We start from the raw sequence: 22,809 nt of genomic DNA, 5'->3' as shown, positions 1-22,809 counted from the left end.
CCTCTAGGAGGACAAGTGGAGGGTTGGCACAAGGAATCTTGCCACCTCATCCTACTTTCCCCATTATTTAACTTGCTCTCATAGACCTTCTATACCTCCCCCACATGGGCCTATCCTATATGGAGGGAATAACCCAATATAATATCCATCTCCACCTATTTTATATTACTTCTCCCATGGACTTTGAGCCATATCTCACTAAATGCAGCCTAGGTGGAGGGGTGGCACATGGAGGAGCCATGCCACCTTACATTTTATAATATTACTATCATGGATTATGTACAACACACCTTATGGGTCCTCTTACGTGGAAGGGTGGCACATGGTCATGCCCTGCCACCTCAACCCTGGGCCCTATGCATACCATATTTTATTATACTATTGCCACATATACAAACACACACACATATTGATGCCTTTTTCTTTAGACAATTTTATCCATAACAGTTCCCCCCCCCAGGCAGGGAATGCACAGCATTTCCATGCTTGGGTCCATCATGCACAAAGAAAGGCTTGAGGTAATGCTTGTTGATCACCTTCTTGCCATATGGTTCATGCAGCTCCTGAACTTGTACAGACCCATTGCTACGTTCCTTGATGACTTTGTATGGACCAATCCACAGTGGCAGAAACTTCTTATCCATTTGGTGGTCCAATCTGTTATCAAAGCATAGCACAACATCCCCCTCAGCAAAGTGTCTTTCCCATCCCTTGCGAATCTTAGCATCCAAGCGGGCCTTTTGTCGATTCTTTTGGACCTCTGTTTGGTGTAGTGCAAGGTGTCGGGTTTCATCTAACTTCTCAAGTTGTACCAATCTGGCCTCTACATGTTCATCTTCTGTCATCCTCTGTTCTTGTGCCAATCTCAAAGCTGGAATCTCTATCTCTAGTGGTAAAACGGCCTCAGTACCATACACCAACTCAAAAGGAGTGTGACCTGTAGATGTTTTATGAGTGATGTTGTAAGCCCACACGGCTTCAGTGACCTTCTGATCCCATTGGCTCCTATTCCCTGTGGCCATTTTTCCCATGGTTCTACAAAGGAGGCCATTGGTCCGCTCTGTTTGACCCATGGATGCTAGATAATAGATGCTAGAAGTGTGATGATCAATACCCATGCGATCCATGAGTAACTCCACTGCTTCATTTAAGAATGGACTCCCATGGTCAGAGACAATCTCCATGGGTGTCCCAAACCTTGTGCAGATACGTTCAAATATGAAATTTGAAACTGCCTTACCATTTGCAGCGGGGAAGGCGATAGCTTCAGCCCACTTAGTGACATACTGAGTGGCTACCAAAAGATACTTCTTTTTGCGGGCAGTCATGGGCAAGGGCCCGACAAAATCTATTCCCCACTTCTGAAACGGATGGATGGACATCACTAGGTGATGTTGCCCAGGATGCAAATCCTTCCTACCAAAGAATTGGCATGGTTCACAGGTTTTGCAATACAAAGTGACATCCTTGAACAAGGTCGGCCAATAGTATCCAGCATGTAAAATCTTCTTAGCTGTATAGTCACTGGCATAGTAGCCTCCACAAAATCCATCATGATAATGCTTCAATACCTTAGGCACTTCATCTGCATCAATGGCCCATCTTAGTACCCCATCCATGCCTTGACGGTACAACACCCCATCAAGGAGGGTGTAGCGCCTACTATCTCTGCAGATCTTCTTTCTCTCATAGCTAGTACTTTCTGAAGGAAAGGAGAAAGCAGTCAGAAACTTGTAGATACCACCATACCATGGATCCCCAACTTCTATGGCTACTACAAGGGTTACATCAAGGCACTCCTCTAAATCAATCAAAGCATTCTTCAAGTTGGAATAACCCCCTTTTACAATTTTGAAAGAAAAATCATATTCTTGTAGAACTGCCAACCATTTGGCCAACCGGCCCATGGGATTTGGTGATTGAAGAACCTGCTTTGCAAGACCAGTGCTAGTGAGTATGAAGAAGGACTTTCCATCCACATAATGCTTAAATTTCTCAATGCAAAACACGAAAGACAAGGCATGCTTGTCAGCCTCTGAATAGCATCGCTCAGTGTCGAGCAATTGTCGAGAAGCAAATCGAATGGGACATATGAACCGATCCTCCCCTTGCTGGAGAAGAATACCTGCCAGAGTGTGCTCTGCAAACCCAGGATTGATATAGAAAATCTTTGACCAATTTGGATTGCGTAGAATGGGTTCTGAAGCCAGAGCATTCTTGATTTGTGCAAACCCATGATCACAATCCTCATCCCAAGAGAAATCAACCCCATCTTTTAATAGCATAGTCATGGGTCGTGTCAAAGCAGCATATTGATCAATGAAGCGGCGATAGTATCCTGCTAGATTGACAAATGAGCATACCTGATGTTTGGTTGTTGGTGGGGAGAGCTTGAGGATAGCTTCTACCTTCTCGGGGTCAGGCTTGACGCCCTCGGATGAGATAATATGTCCCAACAACCTCCCTTGAGTGGCTCCAATGGTGCATTTCTCAGGGTTGAGACTGCTGTTTGCATCATTGACCCTTTGGAAGGCCAATCTAACCTTCATGACATGCTCCTTACGTGACGAGAATATACAAAAATCATCTAAAAACACCTCCAAGAAATCCACCAAATAAGGAGCAAACACCATCTGCATAAATCTTTGAAAGGTAGCAGGAGCATTGGTGAGGCCAAATGGCATTACTTTGAATGCAAATTCCCCCAGGGTGTGGCAAATGTGGTTTTAAGCACATCTTCTTCGGCAATTCTGATTTGATAAAACCCAGAGTAATCATCATAGAAAGTATACATCTCATGACCACTTACCTTCTCAAGAATGAGGTCTTGAAAGGGCAGAGGATGATGATCCCTCTTGGTGGCTGCATTGAGTTTCTTATAGTCGATGCAGACCCGCCACTTGTTGTTTTTCTTTGGGGTGACTACCACTAGTGAAACCCATTAAGCATGTACATGATAGGAGGAGGAATGTAGAGATGGAGACATCAAGGGAAGAGGACCATACTTTATTTGAAAGAAAGGATGAGAGGGAAATATCAAAGTACTAGTTATGTGGCTTTACAAGAATGAGCGTGTCTCATCAAGGGATAGCCCCCTCCTTTTATAGCCAAAAGAGGGGGGTCTCTCCCAATTAATGTATCCTCCCACATGCATGGTGCGTGTGGAAAAGTCTCCCATGTGGGCTAGGCGGTTACGCACTCTCAATTGTATGCGACAACCCTTTGCCTCAATTTTCCACATAAATCAAGCCCCATATCTCAAGTCTATGATACTCCCTTGGTCTCTTCCTAATTTTATAATATGTTCAAACCTCTAGGAGGACAAATGGAGGGTTGGCACAAGGAATCTTGCCACCTCATCCTACTTTCCCCCATGATAGGAGGAGGAATGTAGAGATGGAGACATCAAGGGAAGAGGACCATACTTTATTTGAAAGAAAGGATGAGAGGGAAATATCAAAGTACTAGTTATGTGGCTTTACAAGAATGAGCGTGTCTCATCAAGGGATAGCCCCCTCCTTTTATAGCCAAAAGAGGGGGGTCTCTCCCAATTAATGTATCCTCCCACATGCATGGTGCGTGTGGAAAAGTCTCCCATGTGGGCTAGGCGGTTACGCACTCTCAATTGTATGCGACAACCCTTTGCCTCAATTTTCCACATAAATCAAGCCCCATATCTCAAGTCTATGATACTCCCTTGGTCTCTTCCTAATTTTATAATATGTTCAAACCTCTAGGAGGACAAATGGAGGGTTGGCACAAGGAATCTTGCCACCTCATCCTACTTTCCCCCATGATAGGAGGAGGAATGTAGAGATGGAGACATCAAGGGAAGAGGACCATACTTTATTTGAAAGAAAGGATGAGAGGGAAATATCAAAGTACTAGTTATGTGGCTTTACAAGAATGAGCGTGTCTCATCAAGGGATAGCCCCCTCCTTTTATAGCCAAAAGAGGGGGGTCTCTCCCAATTAATGTATCCTCCCACATGCATGGTGCGTGTGGAAAAGTCTCCCATGTGGGCTAGGCGGTTACGCACTCTCAATTGTATGCGACAACCCTTTGCCTCAATTTTCCACATAAATCAAGCCCCATATCTCAAGTCTATGATACTCCCTTGGTCTCTTCCTAATTTTATAATATGTTCAAACCTCTAGGAGGACAAATGGAGGGTTGGCACAAGGAATCTTGCCACCTCATCCTACTTTCCCCATTATTTAACTTGCTCTCATAGACCTTCTATACCTCCCCCACATGGGCCTATCCTATATGGAGGGAATAACCCAATATAATATCCATCTCCACCTATTTTATATTACTTCTCCCATGGACTTTGAGCCATATCTCACTAAATGCAGCCTAGGTGGAGGGGTGGCACATGGAGGAGCCATGCCACCTTACATTTTATAATATTACTATCATGGATTATGTACAACACACCTTATGGGTCCTCTTACGTGGAAGGGTGGCACATGGTCATGCCCTGCCACCTCAACCCTGGGCCCTATGCATACCATATTTTATTATACTATTGCCACATATACAAACACACACACATATTAATGCCTTTTTCTTTAGACAATTTTATCCATAACAGTAGCTATGGATCGGACATAAGCAAAGAAGAAAGCCTGATTAGAACCATCTGCAGCATCATACCACGTGGAATTATAACAAATCAATCACTTCCACTTAGTCTCACGAAGAAGTTAAAAAATAATGAAAATAATGGTTTTGAATGTTTTATCCTCCACCTGGGTAGTTTAAGATGTCATCCATCAAGCTCATGCTATCTACATACTAATAAGGTTAGTACTTTTTGTAAACTGGTCTTTCTCTATTCATTCTACACACTCTTGCACACCAATTTGCTCAAAAACACGATTTTCTAGTGTTTTCAAGACTATTGCTCCAAATCGCATTTTTTTCATCCCTCCAATAGTTGTGACTATTGCAGTGATGATGTTGTCTAGATGCAGATAAGGATGTGGTGTTAGAGAAAAGAAAAGAAGATCAAAACTATTGGAGGGATGAAAAAAAGTGTAGATAAGAGGAGATGGCATAGTTATCAGTGCAAGTCACATCAGTCATGTCAGTCACACGTGCAGAAAATGGTCTTCTAGGTACACATGCATTTAATTGCTAATCATTGCTTGCATATATTTTGAGACCAAACCACCACTAAGTAGAGTTACCCTTCTCTTTTCATCTCTATTTCTAGTTTCAGTTGCCTCCAACCACACCATCTCACCACCTCCATCACAGAGACCCACTGCAGCTTCAGCTCCAACCTCACCAGTTCCATCACCCACTACAGCTCTACACCAGTCCAGCTCTAGACTGAACCATCACCTACACCTATTTGTCATCAGGAGACACAAGCCTAGGTAAGCAATCTATTACCCATCATTGTTTTTTGCCTATTGTTAAGGTGAAATGACCATTTTCTAGCTTTCTCTCAAAGACACTTTATGAGTTGTTTCTGTTAAGCACATCTCATCTGCATTCCAAAGTTTTCTACATCAAATTTAGGAGGATGTTGCATCAAACTGATTGATTAGAGTATGCTGCAAAGAAATTTGCTCAAAAATGTGATTTCAGCACTTTCTTCCAATCTTTGCTCCAAATCGCATTTTCTAGCAAATGTTTGCATGGATTATTTCTTGTTATGTTTGGATTCATCTTAGCAGTAGAAAACGTCTGCATTCTAGAGTTTGATACATCAAAATTAGGAGTATACTGTTGGAGTGTGTTGCTGGAGTATGATGTAGATATATTTGCTCAAAAACGTGATTTCAACAATTTGCCTAAATCTTTGTGTTTTCAAGCAAACTCTTGGGTGGCTTATTTCTTTGTTATGTTTGGATTTCTATTTAGGAGAAGACAACAATAGACTATGGCAAGAACCAAAGCAACAACCAGAAAGAAAGGCAAGGGACTAACATTATAGGGACTGCCACAGCTCCATCAAGATCAAAATCCTCAAAGAAGGGGAAGCCTATGCACATGCTAGCAAGGAACAGGAAGAAGAGAGTGATCCAAAGTAGATCTATCTTAATGGAGATCAAGAAGGCTCAAAAAGCCATTAGGTATGCAGTACTCATGGCACCATTCTAGAGGCTTGTGAGGGCAATATGGATCAACTAGCATGTGAACTTCAGATGGCAAAGGACTGCACTACTTGCTCTCCAAGAAGCTCCTGAAGAGTGGCTTATAGAGTTTTTCCAAGACACAATGATGGTAGCAGCACATGCACACAAGGTGACTATAATGAAAAAAGACATCCAAACACTTGTAACTTGGGTCAGCTATAGATATGACAAGATGCTGAATGCAAAGGATTGGGATGCTCTTAAAATGAGAGATATCCTATTGATACCTCCAGCCTGGAAACCTAAAGCAGATGCAGTAAAGATAATAGAGGTCACACACCAACATGAGACTAAAGGCAAGGTTGCATATGAAGAGTCCCTCAGGGAGCGAGTTAAAGAAATAGTGACTGTCTTGGAATTCGAGACATTACTGAGGTAGGTGCAAATTCAATAGAAGCTCTGCAACTTGGACCAAGGATCAGAATATCTATAAAGAGTGTGAATGATGACCTGAGCTGGGATTTGACACAAGATTGCATCATGGCTTTAGCATAGAAATAAAACCATGTCACTTGTACAATCATGCTTGCAGCTCTGCAATAAGTATATCTTTCTAGATCAATTGTGTTTATGTCTTTGAAGCAGTCACTTTTTCATAGGCTAAGTGAAGTGTTTTTTGACGTTTTTTGAAGAGTCATATCCACCAAAGCCTTCAGCACATTGTATATATAGTTGATCTAGCTATCTCATTCAAGTTGAAGGATAACAAGACATCAACCAAAAGCATTTCCAAGTGGTTTCGTTTTTGCAATTTGGATGTGGTTGATATGCTTCTCCTCCCATATTGTTTAGAGTATGTTCCCCAAGACCTTTTCCACTAATACCCTCTATTAACAAAATCCTGATATGTTCAAATTGTATTTACACCCTCTTGGTCTAATCCCCTCATGTTTGTTGTTTTCTTACAGCAATCACTAGAGTTTAGTGCATATAAACATACAACAAAAGTTATGCTATACCTTCAACTCCTTAAAAGGCACCCACCAGGATTTAGAATTGTAAGCCAATATTCCACATACTTTTGCTACAAATGGTGATTTCCATGTTTTCTCCTGAAAAGTCAGCCATATCGCTTTTACATGAAGTATGAATTTTATATTTTACTGCCCAATTTTTGTTAACAGTATGCATTCCCTCAACCTTCATTCCCATTGCAGCTACCTCAAAAGACTAATGGATGCACTAGACCTCTGTGATCCAAATTTAAAGATGTTAGATTCAACTCAACCAATGCAATTGCAGGTATAGTAATCATAGTCACTTATTCATATCTCTCTCTTATTTTGGCACTTTCATAGTCCAATATATATCTTAGCATTCTATTTTGATAAAACAAGCACCACGACAGGAGGATCCTTTCTCTTGTGGATGGAGGACTCTAATGAGTGCAAAATATATGATGGACACATACTTTTCAGAGATACAACCTGAATTTATAAGCATTTTATTGCATACTGTTTAAAAATTTCTAAATTCAATGCATTGGTACAAAAAAGATTGAAAAAATTCTTTGTTTTTATTGCAGATGAAAGAGGATAGTTTTGGCTTTGAATATGTAAAAAGCTTCAGAGCAAAGATAATTTTGAAGTTATTATAGGTCTCTTCCCCTTGTCTAGCACTAGAGTCCATACAGGAGAGGGTTTAAAAGGCCTTGAAAATCTCTAGGTTGAACACGAGGTTGAGGAGGCCATAAAAAATGTCCCTGTCACTAGCAATCTAGAAGATATTCTAGAAGGTGTTGGTGTTGATGAGCTGCTCGAACAATTCTCAAAGGACGTGGAAGGAGAAGCCTTTCCAAGTAGAGCTACCAAAAAAGCCAGAGCCCATGCACGAGGAGGCAGGGACATCAAAGCAGCACGAGCCTGAGCCCATGCACGAGGAGTCAGGGACACCAAAGGAGCACAAGGAGGCAGTACCATTGCAACAAGTCGATCTCAATCCCACAGAGGATGTACAACAACAGGATGTATAGCAGTAGCCACCTGAGCAGCATGTGGAAGAAGCTAAAGACAACTCAACGCAGAAGGAGTCTCCACTGCACAAAAGTCAAGAGAAAGATTCTGAGCAACAATAGAAAAACACATGATACTTATAATCATTTTGTATTAATACATCAAATGTCAACTTTTTCTTTTTGATTGCAAGTAATACCTGGAGTCAATAGCTTTAAATTAAATTGTTCTATTTACAATGTCCTTGCATTGAATTTTGTTTTCACTCTTTTGCAGTATCTGCAAAAATAAAATTTTAGCAATATCATACCTTTAGAAGTGATAGATGAATGTATATGCAAATGTAAAGAGAATAGATTTAGGAGGAACACAGGATAGAAACCAACTTACAGCCTATTGTTCCAAATGTAAAGAGAATGTATATGCCTGTTCTTCAAAATGAATGAAAATTCTTTGCGAATATTGTTCTCAGTCTCCATAATAATGTCATTGCGTAACTGAGAGAGAGTGAAAGATTGTCCCAGTGAAATGGATGTTAGAATAATGTCATTCTCAATAACATTTATTTCAATTATTGGACCTGAAGACCTCTCGTCTTGGTCCATTGCCACAAGTTTTGTGCCTATCATCCTGCTGCATTGATAGTAAAAAGAGAAAATAAAGTTTTGCGAGGCAATCATGTACTTAATGTTGATGGAGTTATGAGCAATCTCACAGTACACATTGTTGGCCACTATTCTATCCCAACCATTATCCAAAATTTTTGGAATTGGAATTTCATATATCCTTTTGCTCTAAAAGTCAACATTGTCTTACAAACTTTTACTATGAAAAAGTTCTACAAAAGTTGTAAGTGGCATGAAAACACTAATTTTAACTATCCTAGTAGCAATATTTGGTTTCAAGGAATGCTATACTTCCAAAAATAGTTTGGCTATGTATGATTCTTTGATGTTGCCACATTAGGGGGATTGGCCAATCAATTGTGTTCCACACCAGGAGATCTTGCTTTTTTAATAAACCATGTGAGTGAGCATTGTCCATCAATTGATAAAAGTGATCATAAAAAAATATACCCAATTTAGCCAGCATTGTTGATTTTCTACCTTTGTACTATAGCTTCCCAATAGCACCATGTAAAGCATCAAAGAATCCCAATATGCACTCCATGGGTTGCCACTCTTTGTATGATAAGAGATATATATCTGAACCAAAACAAAGATAATGTATGTCATAGAAAGCAAAAGCTATTTCATTTCAACTATTCATTATACAAATACACTTACAATTGGGTCTATGGTGTGGAAGATAAGCAAGATAATCTCGTAATACAAGTTCTCGATGCATGTAGACATGTTGTATCCGAACACTCTCTGACGCATCTTGTTCCTTCCTTTTTAACTCTGAAATCTTTCACTCCGCCCTTCCAAGAAGCCAAAAAATTGTTAGTTTATTGTTGCTTTCTCCGCTTGTTGGGTTGCATTAGCACCCAGTATCCTATCACCACTATTATCCTTTTCTTGTTACCGTCCACGGTCATGGTATTGGAGACTTCCACACAAGAGATTAGTGAGGTAGGTCTTCGTGGCAAAGAGATACTTTGTACATCCACATCTTTGCAAAGTAGAGCGACATATCATTTCCTAGTGGCACGACCAAAGTTTTTGGTTGCCATTTGAAATCCCACTCTAATACCTGCAAAGTCAAAGAAACACACAACAAAATAGTAAGACATTAACAAAACTGAACGAAACTGAGAACAAGCGAATAAAAGGTGAAAGGAGCTTATTGTCTTGAAAGTTTAAGAGCATCACAACAACAATAATGCAACGAGAAATGCTTCTCAAAGAGAGAATGGAATGGCTCGTGGTGGTGAAAGTAGAGGAATGCTTATTGAAGAGAGAATGGTGCTTGAGAACAAGAGAAAGTGGATAGTTGTTTTAGGTCACCACGCAGGAAGGTTTCAAAATGGAGCTCTGTTTCGATTTTGGGTCCACATCTCTTGATAGCGACAGGCGAACCGTAAAAGAATTTTAAAAGAATTTTAAAAATCTTCTCATTAATGCCACATGCTTGTAGCAACATAAAGTACTCTTTTTTTTTCAAATTTTTGCCTTTTTTTGTGAAATTTCTACATTACTTGGTCTTCTCCTCATTGGTTAAGAAACATTTTTCCCAAACCATAAAAGGCCCCAAAATGAGCTCCCTTTTTTCCTAATGTCAATAGCACTTGCATACGATTTAAAAATACTCCGAGTTCTTCAAATTCTTCCATTTTCATGTCATATAGTTCTTGCTTTAGTAGAGCTTTCAAATGTTTCATTTTGACTCCTAGTTTCCCGTAGTCGTCTTTGAAGTATCCAGATGAAGAGAATACATCAGTCCAAGTGCACATACCATCATGCTAAGAGCATGCTCGTTCTTCTGCTCCCATGCAGGAAGCTTGTCTGCATCATGGCCACTGCTCTTAAGTTTCTTCTCCGTCCCTAGTGATACCACACTCCAACGATTCTTGTGCATGAACCACAACTTGGTCGACAACGGCCAACTGAAAAAAGTTTTGTCCATTGATTTTTATAATAGCCGCCTCGGATTTCTCTTTCTTCATAGACTCCATCATGAAGCATTTCTCTTATGAAAGCCGACTACACCCTTGCCAGACAACAGGTCTGCTCAACCGTAAGGCTCTGATACCAAATGTTGGAAATGAGGCTCTAACTCAATGATCTCGTTCATGAAATGAATTGAGAACTCCACATAAATGTAAACTACTATTTTATATCACCATTCAGAAGTTTGCTGCACGACAGAGAAATATTGCGACATAGAGAAGAGACCAAACACCTTCTATTAAACTAGAATGTGAAATATATGACCTAGACGGACTGCAGCGCACCTCTACCGAGTTTGTTGCTGCATTACAAGACTCAATCTAATGACACCGATCTCATTCTATCTAGCAGTTGCTAGGAGGACTTAACCGACACTCATTCGAACTATGTAGACATCTCAGGTGCGAGACCTTTGCAAAAAGAGAGCGAAATCCACATCGCCACATCCTAAGTACTCGCCTCTGCTCACCGCCATTCACTCTCGTGATCAACTCACCGCCATGCACATGTCGTTCCACAGAGATTCGTCAATCAAGAGCACGTATGTAATTCAACCAATCGGCATGCATACCTCCAACAACCAAGTTTCCTTCACAAGACCTAATATAGCCAAGGTCCCCCCATGAGGGCGTGCCCTAACGAGGCACATAATCCAATAGGTGGCTGGCAAGGTCATCGATGAGTAATGACTATCACTACAAATTTGGAAGGGGGAGCAGAGGTTATGTAGGTTGGAGTAGGGTCCAATGTGGCGGACGAAGTAATGGGCAAGGTATACATATTGAGCTTCACTTTGATGGAGCGTTCAGCAGCTATATCGTGTATTTTCTAACCAGACATCTAACCTGGAAACCGTTCCTTCATGTATCTAGCCTTCATGTTGAGCGTATATCGCTTGCTGGGCTCTAAATAGCTGATGGCAATCTCTTGATTCCTTTCAACAGTATTACCGCTTATGAGAATCCGAGGAACTGTTGGCCGCAGCTCATTTGTGTCTGTCTGAATAAATGCACCAATTCTCACGTAGGGGTGTTTGAAGGCCCAATCGGAGACTTTTACCGACTCGCCGGGGGCTATCGTGACACAGATACCTTCCCAGACATCGCGGTATTTGTTCCTGAGCACAATCATGACAGGCGTATTGTTGACGATCGTCGATTTTAACTCGGGCTTGCCGAAAGTCCGCAAAACATTGTTTGTCATCTTGGCGAATACGGAGCGGAGGGTGGAAGGGATGGACTGATTTGCGAGGGAATGAGCGGTCGGTGAAGACATGGGATCCAAAGGAAAGGAAGCAACGATTGAGGAGGAGCCTAGAATGAAGGTAAGAGGTGGAGATGGGCGCTTATAAAATGAGGCAGAGAGGGAGTCGGGACGATGCAGAAGTTTATAGATCCGATGGAGGAGCATGGTGACAATATATATAGATGAAAGAGTGGACTCTGGAGCTTGCAATGCACGTCGAAGCTTCTTCTTGCTACGCTGTTACGAGTCGTAGCAGCGTACTTACGAGTCACGACTCACGATTGTTGACGCAACGTGTTATGTCATCGCAATTGCAGCATTTTGTCGTTGACAACGTGTGAAACAGACATTTGAAATTTGAGATTCTGATGACTTGAGGAAACGTGACACACATTGAAAACTGAAACCGTGGTCAATACGAAGGAGCCAGCCACAGAAAACCTGCTTCAGTCGCTCTTTGAATCGTTTGTAGAGGCAGCTTCTTGCAGCATCAGGGTCTTCCGGCACAGCACCTTTGGCTGCCTTAGCACAAGATGCGAGGAGTAACCCATTCATTCTTCACTTGCTCATGTTTGCGTGTACTCTTTCTCTTTTGCTTCTCCCTCCCCATTCGATCTCGCTGTCCCTTTGCATCCATTGGCAGCAGATCCATCTTGAACATTATCCTTGCCTAATGCAAATTCAGCGGAGGGTTTACCAATCCCCTGCTTCACGAGCGATCCAAAGGCCTGAGCGTGCATGATTAGATGTAGGATAATTAGGTATTCCTAGAGATTAGGCTCTCTTAGCTCACTGAGATTGAAAATTATATATAAATAAATAATGAATAAATAAATAAAATTCGATGCATCGCTTCGCTTAAACGGGCATTGAATCTCAAACCTCAAAGACATACATAATTAGAAGACATGCATCGCTTCGCTTTTGTTCTGCTCTCCTTCCCCGCCCTTCAGCTCGCCTTTTGCCCTCTCTTTTTTGCCTCGCCATTGGTTCGTTGCATGTCCGCCCCCAGTTGGAGATTTTGCGCGAGGCGCTGCTGCTGCAGTCGGGAGCTTTGGAACTGCCCATGGAGCTCTTTCTCAGGTTGCGGGCGCTTGCAAATCGCAGAGCCGCCTGGCTGCTATTCGAGTATTGGGTGGTTCCTTGCGTGCTCCCTCCAGCTCGCATTTCACCTAGACTCACATCCCACTGGCGCATTACTTGTGGCTGGTTCGTTTTTTGGCTGATGTCGCCATTTAGGGGCCTGTTGCAAAGACCTTCCCAGCCCTTGCTGTGCGCTTAGTTCTCAGCTTCCTCGAGTTTTTCCCGATCTAGTGGCGACTTAATTTCGAGCTGTTCTTTCCACAGGTAGTGCTCTCTTTTGGCTGTCATGGGTTTTCGTTTAGCGCTTTAAGGAGGGATTTTCTAAGGCTTGAGCTTTCCCACTTTTACTAAGAGCCTTTGCTGGTCTTTCCATCCAGAGTGAGGATTTTTATCCTCTTTCTCCCTTTTCTCCTCTAGAATTTTTATAGAGATACATCCTTGGTGGTGACCCTTGGTTTGGCAAGACTCCAGCTCTCATGGGAGCACTCTCTATAGGAAATAAGACTCTAAGTCTCATTCTCACACACACTCACACACGGAAGATACGAGAAGGCACACGCCTCTTGACAACCATCACGAACATCTATACTTGTATCTCCTTCACTATCAATCAATCTAACAATCAATTCATTCGTATTCATGCGCATATATCTGATTTCAATATGGTATCAGAGCCTGCATGGGTCCAAACCAGCCATGAGTTCCGCTATTTGGCAACAGATCCGCTCCTGCCTACCTTTTCTTCAATTTTTTAGGCTTCCGCGAGAAACAGAAGACCTCGCTGATGGAGGTAACATTGACCCTCCAACCCCTCGACCTACCTTTGATGAGTGCGAGGAAGACTACCATGCAGTCGAAAATAATCTGCACTCAGGAGGAAACAATGCCCCTCATCATCCCGACACCGAATCGGGTGATGGCTACGAACCCAACCAAAAATCTGTCAATTCGTTAGTGCCTCAAGAGCCTGACGTAGTCCAAGCAAAAGAATTTCTGCAATGGATGATTGATTCAGAACACAAAGATCCTGCGTCAGATGCAAAAGCAGCAATAATTGTTCAATTCGGGAGGCGACACACATTCAATTCCCAGACAAAAGTTCCCAACGACAATCAGTAATCGAAGCCACCAAATGAAGCCGAGCAAGTTGGCGCGCATTCCACTACGTGCGGATTAATTTCCTTATCAATTTTTGCAAGGCACTTACAATTCCCTCGTCCAAGGGTCAAGATGAAGTACGAATTTCATCTTACGTGATTGCTGAAGTGTTTCCTTCGTCCTGCGGAACATCACTACAGCGACACAAGGTCCCAGAGGTCTCACTCTTTCGGACTGGCATCCCCAACGAAACGTTCAAAACCACCGCATGCAGGCTGGAGCGTGAAGATGATCTATCTACCTTGTGGAGTGAGGCTCCTGATTAGCGCAAAGTTTCAACGCCTCAGGTCAAAGCATGGCTGCGAGAAAAATGGAGATTTAAGAGATCCTGCACCTGACTCGGGTGGTAACGATGCTGTGTTTCTGGAAATATTTCAACATACATTGTTTAATTCATGCAGATTCTTCTCGTTCATGAATAAACAAGATTTACTAATAGAACGCCAGTTCATACATCTATTGCACATTATATCAACGGTGAAAGTAGACGAGAAGAAAATCTTCGAGGCAGATCAAGCAAAGTTTCAAGAAACCCAATTAGAAATATGCAAAACCCGAACTGCAGATGGTGCCACTTTAAAAGTCAAGAATCTTGACGTGTCTCCCTTCTTGTATGCTGAAGATGCAACACTCTTGGCGAATTCTTTTAGCGTGACACTAATCTTTTTCATCCGTATGGTCAATGGCATGAAAAAGTTTGTTCCATCCAAGTGCACTCACTCAAAAGCGATCAAGTAATGCGAAAGAGGAATACAAAGACCTTGGCATTTCTACTCACCATTCATGTACACATTGATCGTGGATAAATTGTAAACACACACTCATATATATACTTGGCCACTCACCTCCAAAGTAAAATCGGTGACTCACCTCCAAAGTAAATTTGGTGATTGTATGCACACACATTCATACTCTATTACTCATGAGACTTTTCATCTTAGGGGGGAGTATAGGAAATAAGACTCTAAGTCTCATTCTCACACACATTCACAAACGGAAGATAAGAGAAGGCACACTCCTCTTGACAACCGTCACGAACATCTATACTTGTATCTCCTTCACTATCAATCAATCTAACAATCAATTCATTCGTATTCATGCGCATATATCTGATTTCAATACTTTGGACTCCCCAAACCATCAAGGTCCTTCTCTCTCCAACAAACAAGCAGCAAGTTAAGACAATTGTCGAACTCATGCCTTCGAGGAGTCAAATACAGGATTGCTGGATGACGACCACATCTAGGAGGTCACCATCTATGGCATATGCATCTTTCTTCTCTAGTTGAGCTTTCCTGATGTGACCCAAGCACTCGCGGAGCCTCCATCGAGTAGAGCCCTATTTTCCTTTGCATGCACTTAGGTACCTTTAAGCTTGGTACCATGGGTTCAATGTTGAGGGTATGGACATAACCCATTGCGTGCCCCGCTTTTCGATGACACACTGCTTCCTGGGGCCTCCGAGGGAGTATAGGGCCATCCTTCCTTCCATTGGACACACTTTTGGCACAATGTTGGAGTTTCCTAAACTCAAGTTTGGATGTTGAGATCCCAGACTCCCTTCTCAAGGAGATCTACCTTGAGACCCTTCATTGGGGAGAGCTCCACCACAAGATTGAGGTCCCAGGGTTACTAGAATAGTGCCTACGGTGTAGACAAATGAGCCACCTTGCACATGATTGCCCAAAGGATAGAGATGAGCCCCTCCCCCCCTCCCTAGGCTTGACAAAGATAGTAAAGGGAGCCTCAGGGAGATAGCTAGGGTGAAGAAGAAGAAGCCAAGCAAGAAGGATGCAACAAATTGAAGGCCACACACTAGACTTAAAAGATGGCACCAAGCAGAGCAGCATGTAGCTTCCCAGTTTCAACGGGAATAGTTGCAAAGTGCCCCCTCAGGACCACCCTAGACCTCGAAGGATGAGACTTCCTTTGACATTCCTGCGGATCCTCGAGAGTTGATGGCCTAGCATACCAAGTCTCCTACACAGCAATAGCAGGCCACATGAGAGCTATTCACTTTGTTCCCAGTCGTCCCTCTAGCCTGCCCTTCCCCTCCTCGGAATATCCCTCCCCTTCGTAGACCCCACTGGCTGAGTCTACTAAAGCCCCTCCATTCATTCCATCAAACGTAGTTATTTTCACTCTACCAACCACCTCCCCCCCCCTCCCCCCTCCCCCCAAGTACCCCTCTCATTGCTTCAATCTTGTTTTCCTCCTCATGGTCAAGCCCCCCTCTAGTGGAGCTCAACATCACACTCGGAGCCTTAATCCGTAGGCAAAGGCAAGGATGGTTCTTCTCCTACGTAGTTGATGGCCTCATCCTCACAGCAACATCAGCACTCTACCCCCCTTCCAGTGTAGGATGTAGCTATCACAAAGTAGTCAGGAGTCGGTAATCCATTCTCTTGGCTTCCTACCTAGAAGCCTTGCTGACAGCAGCCCTTACCGAGGGAGCTTTGGCACTTAGCACAAGTGAAAGTACCTCAAGATTTTAGATGAGTAGATCTGGTGACATTGGAAGTTACGTGCTATCTATATAGCCCCATAAGGGAGGGTCCATTGGAGTTTTTGGTTCTTATTCTGCCCTTTTTTGGGGGTTCAATTTTGCCTCCAAGGGAGAGGATCAATGGATAGGGGCATTGGACATTTATTGTGAGGCCTCAAAGGTCAGGATCCATTGGGCCAAACCACATGGCTTTCTCATAGTGCCACACGAGCCTTTAAGTGGATCTTGCATGGTCATACTGTGAGATACATTAGTTGTCGAGTGGGTATTGATTTTAGTAGAGCAAGAGATAGCCCTTGTTTAGGGAGCATTTGGCGCAAGCTCCTATATTGGAGCTCAACCACAAACTCTCTGTAGTAGGCAGAGCCCTAGTGGTCAACCAGGTCCTTTTGGCTATAGCTTGGTATATTGTCTCCTATTGGTGCTTTCACAAGGGTGGTATGGGATAGCTTAGGCACCTAACATGCAATTTCTTATGGGGGCAGCATGGTATGGGATAGCTTAGGCACCTAATATGCAATTTCATATGGGTAGCATTGAACAATACACAGAACACTAGAGCCAGGATGTCTTAGCAGATGGTGCTTTTACCACAAGCTCAGGGAGACTTGGCATCATTGACCCCAAGATTGAGACTAAGGCTCAACCAAAGCCCTCTTAGGAAACTTGGTAGTACAAGGCCTCACACCTAGTTTTGAGCCTTGGAAGTTCTTGCTGCAATGCGAGAGTGGCTCTAACCAGATCGAGTTGGGCATCCAAACACCTTCAGTTGGAGGTAGGTGACTAGACTCCTTTGCAAGAGAGACAATGAGTAGAGCAAAAGGTTCCCACAAGGTTTTTGGTCAAGTCTTGAGCCACGACATATTCTCTTTTTTTTGGGGGTGGTAGCGCAATGTGCAGGCTTGCCCATCATGCCTTGGTTGGAGCATATACTAGATGCCATAGTTGTGCAAACAAAGATCTGGAGACAATCTAGCATTGTCTCTAGGGTTGCTCAAAAGTGCAAAGGGATCTTGATGGGAGCTATCCGGGTTGCCGCTAGCACACAAGGAAGCAGAGGGATTTCACAAGGTGGATAGTCACATGGCTAATGGAGGGGGGGCACTCCTTTTCTATTGATCTTTCTTTCCTATCTTACAAGATTCATGGACAATAGCTTCTCAAGATCTGAAGCATTTGACGTTGTTCCCACTCATGGTGGCAATTGCTACAGTCACCAGAAGATAGTGTTTGCGAGCTAGCATCACCAACTAGAACAGCTAGGTGGCTCATTGTAGTTTGGTGATGGGAGGCCAGCAAGTCTCTCCCTTGGCGACTCTTGACACCATTTGGCAAGACATTATCAATACACTATGTGCCATTTGGGAGCATGGGATGTTAGGAATGAGAGCGATCGCCAAAAGGAATTAGCTGGATGTATAGACCCCCACCTTGGTTGTTGTCCCTTATTCTGGAGATTCCCTAGGCAATTATTTGGGTTCTCCAGAAAGAGGCTAGTTTTCTTTATGATAGCTAGTTTTTCTCTTTGTACTTACCATTATTAGCTCCATTTAGAACACGATTTATATTTATTTTTGCAAGCATTAATGGAGAGTTCTTTTCTCAGGAACAAAAAAGAATCAAGAAGACACATGTAGCATTCAACTTTGGAGCAACAAATGGTTAAGTTCATGACTATGGAACCTGCAGCACAATCATCAAGTTGGATAAGAGGGAAAAAAAATCCATCGTCTATTTGCTTTCTTGTAATACAATACTACTGTGAAAATCCACATGAATGAATTGGAACCATTTTTAGATAAGTTGATTCAGAGAAAAAGATGCAATTGATGCTTTGTTGTAAAAAAATGCAATCAAGAATTGTCTAACATTCTAGACACTTCAAATGAGTGGCACAAAAGAGAGAGAGAGACAGAGAGAGAGAGAGACATAGACAGAGGCAGAGATAGAGACAGAGAGAGAGGCTTGAATGAGAGCATTTAATAAAAAATGTTTTGCACTCCCTATTCTATTGTGAAACACATGGCAAGCAATATTCTATATTGTACAATGAAATGCGGCAAAGAGCACATATAACATGTCTGAGTGTTGACATTTTTGTAACTTATGAAATATTATTTATATTTTTCAACAAAGTAGAGCACATACAATGTTGAAAATGTTAACATTGTATTTCTTATGACATATTATTTCAATTTCTAAACATAGTAGGGCACGTATAATGTTCAAAATGTTTTATTAGCGGTCCTTTCAAAATTATATACTCAATATTTTTTATTTGTTATATTAGCATTTGTTTAGCTTTACTTTCAAGATAATTAATTTGACTATTTTGATATTGTGCCAAGTGCTTATAGTCTATCAGCTATTCTTCATACTTCTTAATTCTCTTGCCAATTTTCCTTGCTTCAAATTGCAATCATGGTCGGTTCACTAATAGAATTCTTGCCAATTTTCCTTACTTCAAATTGCAATCATGGTCGGTTCACTAATAGAATTCTCTGGACACTATTTCAGCATTTATTATCTTCTCAATCATAGAGCTTGAGTAATTGTTGACATGCAATGTCTTCTTATTGGCCATTATTGAAGCTAGTCAAAATAAAATTTCTGACATCATTAGTGTAGATAAAAAGGAAAAAATTATTTGACATGCAAAAAATTCTAAAGAAAAAATATTCTTGGAATATTTGTTTACTTTAACAAAGTTTTAAATCATAGTTCTTAGAAAGTTCCTTAGTCCTTATAAAAATATCATAGACATACACATGATGAATGGAAGAAAAAGAGATGCTAAACTTTGCACAACGATTTTTTTTGTGTAGCTTCCCGTGATGAGAATAATGTGGGTGACCTTGTTAGTAGCCCACTTTACCTATTTGAGGTTTGCATGCAAATGTGCAACATCAACTTCCATCAATGTACTTTGATGTTATTGTGTAGCAACCTAAGTCTCCAACACTTGTATTCCATGTAACAATCAAGAGTTGCCGTGTTTTCTTGTTCACTTACCAATGGCAACATATGGGATTGTTATTCTACTTTTAGCTCCATGTCCTAGGCTAGTTTCTCAACTAATGATGTTAGGATACTTTGTTGGCCTTTTACAATTCCTTATTGCAAAAACGTAATAACACTTCTAAAGAGGCTTGTAGAAGATGAACTTTGATCGAGAAATTTTCTCTCCAATTTTTGCAAGGCTTGTCCTATCCCTAAATGACCTTCACTTTCTGGTGCTTGAATCCCTTTTTTACATTTGTAAAATGGAAGTGACCTTTTTGGGTGTGATATGTTTTTTGCTTTATTTGACCTTTTAGTTGAGTAGATTGTACATTTCCCTTTAGGCAAATTTTCATTTAGCAATGTTGACAACTCATTGAAAATCTTTTGGACCCTTGGAGTCTTGATGTAATTCGATTGTATGTTTTTTTATTTGTTTTAAATTGGTATGAGAAGGGCTGGGACTGGGAGGGGTGGGAGAGGGGGGCTGCAAGGAGGGGGGGGGTCTTCCCTTACATTAGTCACGCCCCTTCATCTCTCCTCTTTATCTTCCCCCTCCTCTATTGGTTCATCTATTGCAAAAAGTTTTCATTAAGAACTAAATAAATAAACAATGTAACCCACATTCATTCTCTATGTCATGCTTTGCACTATGACATGCTAAAATTTTGGATTGAAATAAATCTAGCATCAACATTAATTGAAAGATATTCATTGTTGGCTATGTGGATAACCTGCTTGTTCCTTGAAAACATCATAAAACACTAGAATGGGCCCTTCCCTTGCATTGTGCCCATCTAAAAAACAACAGAAAGAAATGAGGCCACATTAGTGCTAGCCATGATGAAGCTTAGTAAACACTCAAGTACTCAGCTCGGTAAACACCATAAGTACCCCGGTGGTCACACTGATACTAGATGGATACACCATCACCATATCCTCTTTGATAAGAATGGCAAGAAGGAGATGGAGCTCTTGTTGGATGCAAAGATAGGCGAAAAATAAATTTTCATTGGATGCAAGGAGAGGTGGAGAAGAAGCTATGCCATGAGTAGAAATTATTCAGATTAACATAGCTGTGGTCTACACTAAAATACCCCCGCTCATCCAAAAGACCCTCCCCCTTGGGCCTCACATATTATGAAAAATATGTACAAATCTTAAAGTCTTGCATATTTTTCAAGATATATATATATATACCTTATATTTTGTGGGACAAGGGACACGAAATTTTCATATTTTTCCCTTGCATATTTGAATTTTTTTAAAGAAATCCATGCATATTATATATGTACCTTGTCCCCCCATACCCTGGATTTTGGATGAGGGTAGTAACATATTACATATTGAGTTGGCGCCCCAGGGTCCACATCACACTTTTCATTGTCCTTAATTTTCAAATTGCATTCATGTTCCTCGGAAGCTTCATGTTTTATAGTTATTTAAAGTTATATTTTTCAAGGTTGGCTTCAAAATGTGTTCATTCTATGTAGTTGGGATTGAAAGACCCATTAGCACACATTGAAAATACTCACTAATGAATGTGGGAAGTGGCATGCATCCTTCCCAAGAAAATCGTAAAACCCGATATAGGAACCTTCATCGAGTTTAATTTTACATCTCCCCCACATCATGTTCAAGTTCTTTATTATTCACAATTTCGATAAACAATAAAAGCAACATTATATTTTAAATAAACAAGACCACAAGAAAGTTTGCATACTTTTAATTTCAAAATAAAAAGAACATAAAGATTTAAACAAAAAAATTGAATTAAGATTTGCATGCTTATCGAACTATTAAACCAAGCTTGCATAAAAACAATAGTCCGAGAGATGTGTCTGGATGATTATATAAGTGAGGGTTCTCAGGGGCAAAGGGATAATTAAACAAAGGTGTACTAATATAAAATAGCTGCAAAAAAAATGTCATCAAAATAAAATAACACTTTTCTAATAGATGAAGTGAGAGGGGGATAGATGAAAAAAATGTCGTTAAAATAAAATAATAATTTTGCAATAGATGAAGTGAGATTGTTGATGCTTGGTTCCACTCACCCCTCAGGTTACCTAGTGTCCAGTGCTTGGTGAGCAATGCATGTGCAATAGTTGGTTGGAAGATGCCCTCTCTTGCACCCTCTCTTGCACCCTTAGTGACCGGTTACAAAGGTTCCTACAGGTGCTTGATTGTTGAACCGCATTGTGTACTAATAGGGCATGTGTTGTGTGGGTGAAAACCGCATGGAGACACATGGAATGAGTGAAACCGAACAAGTATGCAAATAAACAACTGAATGCAGAGCACTTGTATTAATTCAAAAGGGCCTCAGCCAATACAAACATATAGGGGCACGCAAAATCTCACCTCTGACTCAAGGCGGCCCACTCACTCAGACTTGCCTCTCATACAAGACACTTTGAGCCAAAAATCCCATCTCGCTATTATAGCAAGACTCTTATAGACTAGTTCCCATCTACCAAGCGATTCTAGCAACCGACTTGCTAAATTCGTACTCAAGAACCTTCCTAGAATATTGATTCTCATTAGACCGCTTTGATGGCAACCCTTGCCACTCGAAGCTCCATCTCTTGGCGTTTAGCTTCTCGTTGGGCCAACCATAGTGCTTAGTTGCATGGAGCCTAGTTTGGTTCTTGTGTCAACCAAGGGTCAACACTTTGCCTTGATGCAACTTCATCCATGTCTCGGCAGATTATGATTCCTTCACGGCAATCATCAGGTTTTGTGCTAAGCTGGTTAATCAAAGCCCCCACATTCTTAGGATGAAGTCCTATATGGACTCGCCTTCCTCTTGCTTGAGTTCAATCAGTTTAGTGCGAGCATCCTCTTCATTGATTTCCTGTCTAAAGTGCTTTGAACAAGAACGCTTATGTCATATATTCCCAATCTTGGAAATAACCAATTGGGAACTCATTATACCACCTTTGAGCAGTTTCAAACAAGGTGCAAGGAAAGTAATTCATATACTTCTCCTTGGTATTGGCCCCAGCAATATGGCAAACTCATAAAAAGCTTTGCAAGTGACTGCCGTGATCACATTCCTGTTCTTTCTCTAACTCATGGACAAAATCTTGTTTTTGTTC

The sequence above is a fragment of the Dipteris shenzhenensis genome, chromosome 1 (assembly GCF_047967505.1).
Source record: "Dipteris shenzhenensis isolate YYH24624 ecotype China chromosome 1, Dip_SZ_1.0, whole genome shotgun sequence".
Classification (NCBI taxonomy): Eukaryota; Viridiplantae; Streptophyta; class Polypodiopsida; order Gleicheniales; family Dipteridaceae; genus Dipteris; species Dipteris shenzhenensis.
Note: the sequence above shows the minus strand (reverse complement) of the source record.